General features: G+C 37.9%; 1 long non-coding RNA gene across 1 annotated transcript in view; it reads left to right on the forward strand.

The window, feature by feature from the left end:
- Positions 1-459: 459 nt before the first annotated feature.
- The window catches only part of LOC111814119, a 23,274-nt gene continuing 16,879 nt past the window's right edge, over positions 460-6,854 (forward strand). The window contains exon 1 of the long non-coding RNA XR_002819190.1: positions 460-512. This is a non-coding gene — a long non-coding RNA (uncharacterized LOC111814119). The remainder of the gene's footprint in view (positions 513-6,854) is intronic.

A 6,854-nucleotide genomic window follows, 5' to 3' on the forward strand; every position in this document is an offset into this window, starting at 1 on the left:
AAGAAAATGGTCCTTTAGGATTTTTAAACATAATTTTATTGAGAAACAAATAGCAATGACACAGTTCAAAACCGATTAGTAGGACAGTTTCAATAATTAATACATTGCATATTTTTGTCTTAGTGGTTATTCATAGTACAAGATGTAGACATGACATCCTGTCCACAAACACTATTAGAACAAATCTTTCTGTTCATTGAATTAAGAGAAAGTAGCTGTATATCTATCCTAACTGGGGGACCGGCCCTAGCTCAGTTCTTTAAGTGGCTGCTTCCACAAAGCTGTCAGGCTCAGGTGGCTGTGGTTCGATCCCCACAACTCAGGCCAGCCAAATCTGCTCTAATGGCATTCGGAGTGGAAAAAAAAATCCTAACTATTCTGAATATACAGATACAAAATGGTCGTTTATTTTTATTTATATTTTTTTGTCTAGTTTTCTTAGAGAAGGGTATCCCATTGTCATTTAAATATTGAAGGTGCGTGAATTCAGCAAAATATTCCAATATAGTCCAGTAGTCCATAATAGTAGTGGATTTTCCATAGGACTGGCAATGTCAGAAGTTGTTGACTTGAACCTTTTGCAGCTCAGCATATTAATATGGCATTACTTTTTTTTCTTTTTCTTTTTTTTTGCAGAACCAGGGATTGAACTCAGGCCCTTGCCCTTGCCAGGCAAATACTTATTCTACTGAACTATCTCCCCCACCCCTGGCATTACTTTTTATACCTCATTTTTGTACTCTTCTGCTGGATGGTTAAGACCAAGATAAAGCAAGACCTATATAACAAGAAATGCAACTTTTGGATCTTATAAGGTAGTTGACTTTCAATGTTAGTAGTTTTGGAGGTCACACAGCTAAGCCATATGTAAATTAGTCTGCTACTAGCTTTACTTTAAGTGACACCTCTGCTGAAGTCTTCTCTAACAAAATTTGCTTTCTACTGTCCTCTCCTGTGCAGTATCTTAAACTACATGGTTAAATTATTTCTGGGAAGAGACTAAAAAGACATGAGTCATAGAACTGAACTAATCCATGACTTTTCTAGATTTATAAGACCCATGTCCTCTGATGATGTTGCAGTAATATCAAAATGTGTATCTTCAACACAAAGCATATACCTTGTTAATCCTGTTCTTTAACTAAAGGTTAAAGTACAGATAATGTTTAACTTATAGGAAGTATAGTGTGTTTATCTAAACAATTACAGGGACTGGCCCAGGAGCTGAATGAAGCTTAATTATTACAAGGATATTCTAGCAAGAAAGGAAAAGAATTCATCCCCGAGTGACACAGATGGTTGTAGCACTTGGTGGATTGACTCAGCATATAGTCTTCTTGCCCACTGATGCCCTGCTCCTTTTTCCTCCCCATTGGAGCCCTTACACACACACACACACACACACACACACACACACACACACACACACACGTGTGCACACACGCACTCCTGAGTTCACTAAAATGGTCTTTATTGAGGGGACAGTAGTTTTTCCTCAGAGTACCAGCCCCTTAGGTAAACTTGAGACCTTCCTGTGATGATTGTCTCATGAATATTGGATTTTGAGCAGTAAGAAGATGGACTTGGGCCTGGTCACAAGGGGATTTGTTGGAAAGTTTATCCTGTGATGGGCTGCATTCCTCAGTGCTTGATCTTCTAGCCCCAAAGCCCTCCCTCCTTTGCAGTACTGCTTCCCAGTTTTAATTACCCATAATGAAATGTGATCCAAAAACATTAAATGGAAAATCCCACAAATCAGCAAGGGGGCATTCAGCACTGTGCTCTGTTGAGTAGTGTGGGGGCAGTTGTGCCCTCCCATCTCATCTCACCCAGTACCTGAGTCATCTGCTCCCCCAGCAGGTCTGTGTTGTGCACTCCAGCTGCCCCACAGCTCACAGGAGCAGTCATCTTGGCTGTCAGAAGGACTGTGGTAGTATTGCAGTACCTATGCTCAAATAACTCTTGTTTACTTGATAACATTCTTGAAGCACAATAGTAGTGACAGGAAGCAAAAGGAGAGAAGGTGTCCACTGGGAGTCCTTAGGCATAGTACCATGGATATAGGGGGACTATACTATTGAGACAAACTGCATATTATTTCAAACCTGACTCTACACTTACTGGCTGCATGGCCTTGGGCAAATTAATATCCCTCTCAGTTTACTAAGCTTATTTCCACATACTGTTTTTTCCTACTTTACATATATGCCTATTGTAGAGTTTTATTTATATACTAGTCACAGTAACATATACTAGTCATTAGCAACAATGAGATAGAACAATTGTAGCAGTGTTGTGCACCATTACTAGCATTGTGCTTCAAGGATGTTATCACGTGGGGCTATAGTCCTGCCTGCCTTACAGAGGTGTGAAGATGAACTGAATTTCAATCCATCTGCATAGCTGAAGCAATGCCTGGCTGTTGTAAGACCCATATAGCCATATAGGAGTTAGTTACTGCTTCTCTAGGCCTTTAGAGGCCAATTGAGGCTGCTTTGAAAATACTGAGTAGATGAGCTCACTAAGAATCCTGTAGCATTTGATATACTACTATATTGGCTGCCATCATTATCTACGCAGCCACTGAATCACTTCTTGTCCTTAAATTTAAGCAGTCACCAATTTTTGTTAATTCAACTCCCTAAATCTTTCTTTTCTGATGCCTTAGGTGATTCATTAATTCTTGCTTATATATCTTCAGTAGCTACCAATTTGTTCTTTTCTTTAGGGTCTGCTAGGCTGATGTCCTTTAAAATAGTACCAGGCCATTCTTCTAAAGTTCAGACCCTCATGCTTTACTCCCAGCTTACACCCTTGGAGCATGACCATGAAGTATTCACCATTTCCAACTCAACCTGTCATCCTCAGATCCTGCCATTTTCCACTCACATAGTCCTTGCACTGGTTCCTCCTTTCTCAGATTCCCATAGGACTAATATTCCTATGATTCTTTAATGAGTTGCTATTTTAGCTGTTAAGACACTAATAAAAAATGTTCTCAGCAACCTCAGGCATGATTAGTCATTTCCTCCTCTCCATTTGCCCTGCATTTGCACATTAAAAGTTGTGCTGGGATTGCAAATGGGTCTTTTTTTTGGGGGGGGGGTCTTTCTTAATAGATTGTGATCTCCTCAATGACAGGGACTGTGACAAATCTTTGTTTGCTCAAAATGACACCTATATTCCTGACACATCAAATATGTTTAATAACTATGTGGCCAGTGCATGAGTTAATAAATGAATAGAAATACCTCTGGTGACTTGGACCTTGGTAGGAGAATAAACACAGTAAAGAAGAGACAAATACTGTGTAGGGTTCACTGACCATGAGACAGAAATGTAGTGTCTGTGCTAAGTGAGTAACAATAATACCATTAGATTTAAGTGAGGATGGAACTAAAAAAATAGATAAAAATTGCTTAGAAAGTATCTGGTATATAATAAACATACAATATCTGTCCTGATTATTGTCAGGGCTGTTGGAAAAGAATTACTGTAAACTGTGACAGACTCTGATTTGAGTTACTATTTAACTCCTAACATTTGTAGCACTTTCCTACTGAGAAGGAATTTCATAAAGCTTTGTTGAATGCACATGAGTATAATGAAAAAGAAAACAGAATCAAATGAGAAAAGGACCTCACAGAGGATAAACGGGGATGCAGCTGAGAGAAAGTAAAAGATGTTGCTGGAGGTTGGGGCCTGGTGGTGTGCATATCTGCAGTCACATGCTGGAGAGGCAGCAGGGGAGCAATCATTTAGCTTGGGATTTCCAGACCAGCCTGGGTAATGTAGTGCGCAAAGAAAACAACACAAAAACAAAAACACAAAAGTCATTGCTAAGATCCTTTGAAAGCATAACATCACTGAAATGGAGACAAATAAAGAGTCTTGGAGTCCTGAACTTGTCATTTCACCCTCATGAACACTTTGGCTTTGTCCACCTCAAAAAGAGTGTTCTCTATGATTCAACATATAAATTTTGGAGATACAAACTTTTCATAACAGTGCAAATGATACCCATTAAGAATACTCACATATGGGGGGCCGGGGAGATGGCTCAGTGGAATAAGCACTTGCCTGGCAAGTGCAATGGCCCGAGTTCCCCGGTTCCACAAAAAAAAAAAAAAAAAAAATACTCATATACACTGGGCATGGTGGTGCATGGTAATCTCAGACTCAAGAGGCTGAGGCAGGAGGATAACCATGTGTTTAAGGTCAGGCTGGACTACACAGTGGGTCACTATCTCAAAAATAAAGAGTACTCATACAAGCCTGGTGTGGTACCACGTACCTTAAATCCCAGTTACTTTGGAGGTTGAGGCAAGGGGATCACAATTTCAATGCCAGTCTAGGCAACTTAACCAAAAACAAAATAAGGGCCAGCAAGATAGCACAGCAGACTAAGCACCTGTTTAGGTAAGCTAGGGACCAGGGTTCAACCCCTGGTACCACATGCTGAACCAGCCCTTCTCCCCTGGAATGCTGAGCCAGTCATCAAGTTTGGGCGTGGTGGTGCATGCCTATAGTCCCAGCACTGGGAAGGCTTGAAAACAGGAAGATCACTATGAGTCTGAGCTACATAGTAAGACCCTGCACCAAATACATTTTAAAAAATAAAAATAAAACAACAAAATAAAAACCCACATTGTAAAACTCATAATTCTAAGACTCTTCCTTTAGAAATCACTTATATTTTAATTTACTAAGCAATTATTTATTGGATATCATTTGTCAAAAAGTGATTGGCTGGTTATTATTTGACACTTGAGTGTGAAATTCATTTCTTCTGCTGATTTAAAGATACCAGTTCAACAACTTCTCAGGGTAGTATCAAATTACCTATTTTTCCAGATTAATAAAACACAAAACCAAACCAAAACAAGAGTCATGGCCATTGCTTGACCAATTTGCTCTCTGTGAAAGCCTGAGAGAATGTTTTCTCTCTATGTGACTCTCCTTGGGCACATTCTACATTGTCGATCACTTTCCTCTGTGGTCCTATAATCTCCTTGAACAGAAAATTTGGGACACCACTGAGTTACAGGATGTTACAGTACAGGTTCTCTTATGTCCTGAGTCTTCACTGACCTTGAAGGGCTAGGGTCAAAATGTTGGCTATCCTTGTAACCTTCTTTTTCTACAATATTTTAATGGCAATGCAATTCCCATCTCTGACAAAACTAAACAAAAAAGGGAGATAAAAATGAAGGACCATTTTGTAGTGAAAAAAATACATACATCTGTATATACAAAATAGGATAGATATACAGCTACTTTCTCTTAGTTCAATGAGAAGAAAGATTTGTACTAATAGTGTTTAGACAAGATATCTTGTCTGCATCTTGTACTATGAATAACTACTATGAAGACAACAATATGCAATGTATTAATTATTGTAACTCTCCTACTAACCTGTTTTGAAACTGTCTCATTACTATTTCCTTCTCAATAAAATTAATTTAAAAAGACAGGGGCCAGGGAGATGGCTCAGTAGAATAAACGCTTTCCTGAGTTCAATCCCTGGTTCCAGAAAAAAAAAAAAAAAAACAATTGAAAAACCAAAAGAAATAGAAAACAAAACCAATGACAACAAAAAGAGTTCAGTGCTCAGAATGGAGTTTTTATTAGAAAGTTGCATTTAATAATTTTATGTCTATGGTTTTGTCCACTTAATTCTTTCCTTGAATTTTCTCAAAAGTGAAAATGATTAAAATTTAAACACAGGCTTGTCTTCACCGGCAAAATGTTTTTTTTTTTCTTTTAAATACAAAAGAGGAGTAATATAAGAGATTCTATTATGCTTATCACACAACTGCAACGGAAGCACTCAAGGCCACGCTTGCCCCGTCTGTGTCCCCCACTGTCTTCCTTTACTCCTTCACAGGGATGTCTGGAAGCAATTCAAGTTGTCATAATATTTCACTCATATTTCAGTATTTGTCTTTAAAGATGAATATTTAACATAAGAACACTTTACTGTCAGTTTAACAAAAGTTAGATATAATACAATAAAATTTTCATTTTATTTTTACTAAATTGTGATAGAAATATCTATAATTTACCCACCTTATGGTGGTACCAGCCCTGATATTATTATTAATCTTTTTCATATCTGCCATCCTACATCTCTCAAAGATGATGCCTAAAATGCCACATGCCTGCAATGTCAGCCTTTTGGAAGGTTGTTTGATTTCTTATTTATTTGTTTGCTTATTTATTTATTGACAGGTTCCTGCTATGTAGCCCAAGCTGGCCTCAAACTCACAAACTTTCTGAGTACTGCAATTACAGGTATGTCTCACCACTTTGACTGAATTAGGGTAGCAACTCCTGCTTTTCCTGGCTTCCTTTCATGTGCAATATTGTTTTCCATCCTTTGACTTTTAATTGGTTATATTTTTCTATTAAATGTGCTTCTTCTATGCTGAATATTGCTGGATTTTCTTTCGTGATCTATTTTGCTAATCTGTGCTCTTGACTGGGGATTTGAGACTGTTGACACTGAGAGTTATTACTGTGAAGTACTGGCTTATTCCTGTCATTGTATTATTGTTACCGATTTCCTCATTTTTTTCTTTTTATTTATCTGCTGATCCCACCAGGTGTACTCATTCTTTCTGACCTGCTGATGTTTTGTTTATATTAATTTTATTAAGAAAGAAATAACATTGAGACAGTTTCAAAACAGGTTAGTAGGAGAGTAATTATCACATTGTATATTATTTCTTCATAGTAGTTATTCATAGTACAAGATACAGATATGACATCTTGTCTAAACACTATTAGTACAGTAGGGTAATAACAATAAGCTTCTCTTCTGGAGGGTTAACAACCTAACATTGAAGACCAAA

The sequence above is a fragment of the Octodon degus genome, unplaced genomic scaffold (assembly GCF_000260255.1).
Source record: "Octodon degus isolate 3935 unplaced genomic scaffold, OctDeg1.0 scaffold00272, whole genome shotgun sequence".
Taxonomy (NCBI): Eukaryota; Metazoa; Chordata; class Mammalia; order Rodentia; family Octodontidae; genus Octodon; species Octodon degus.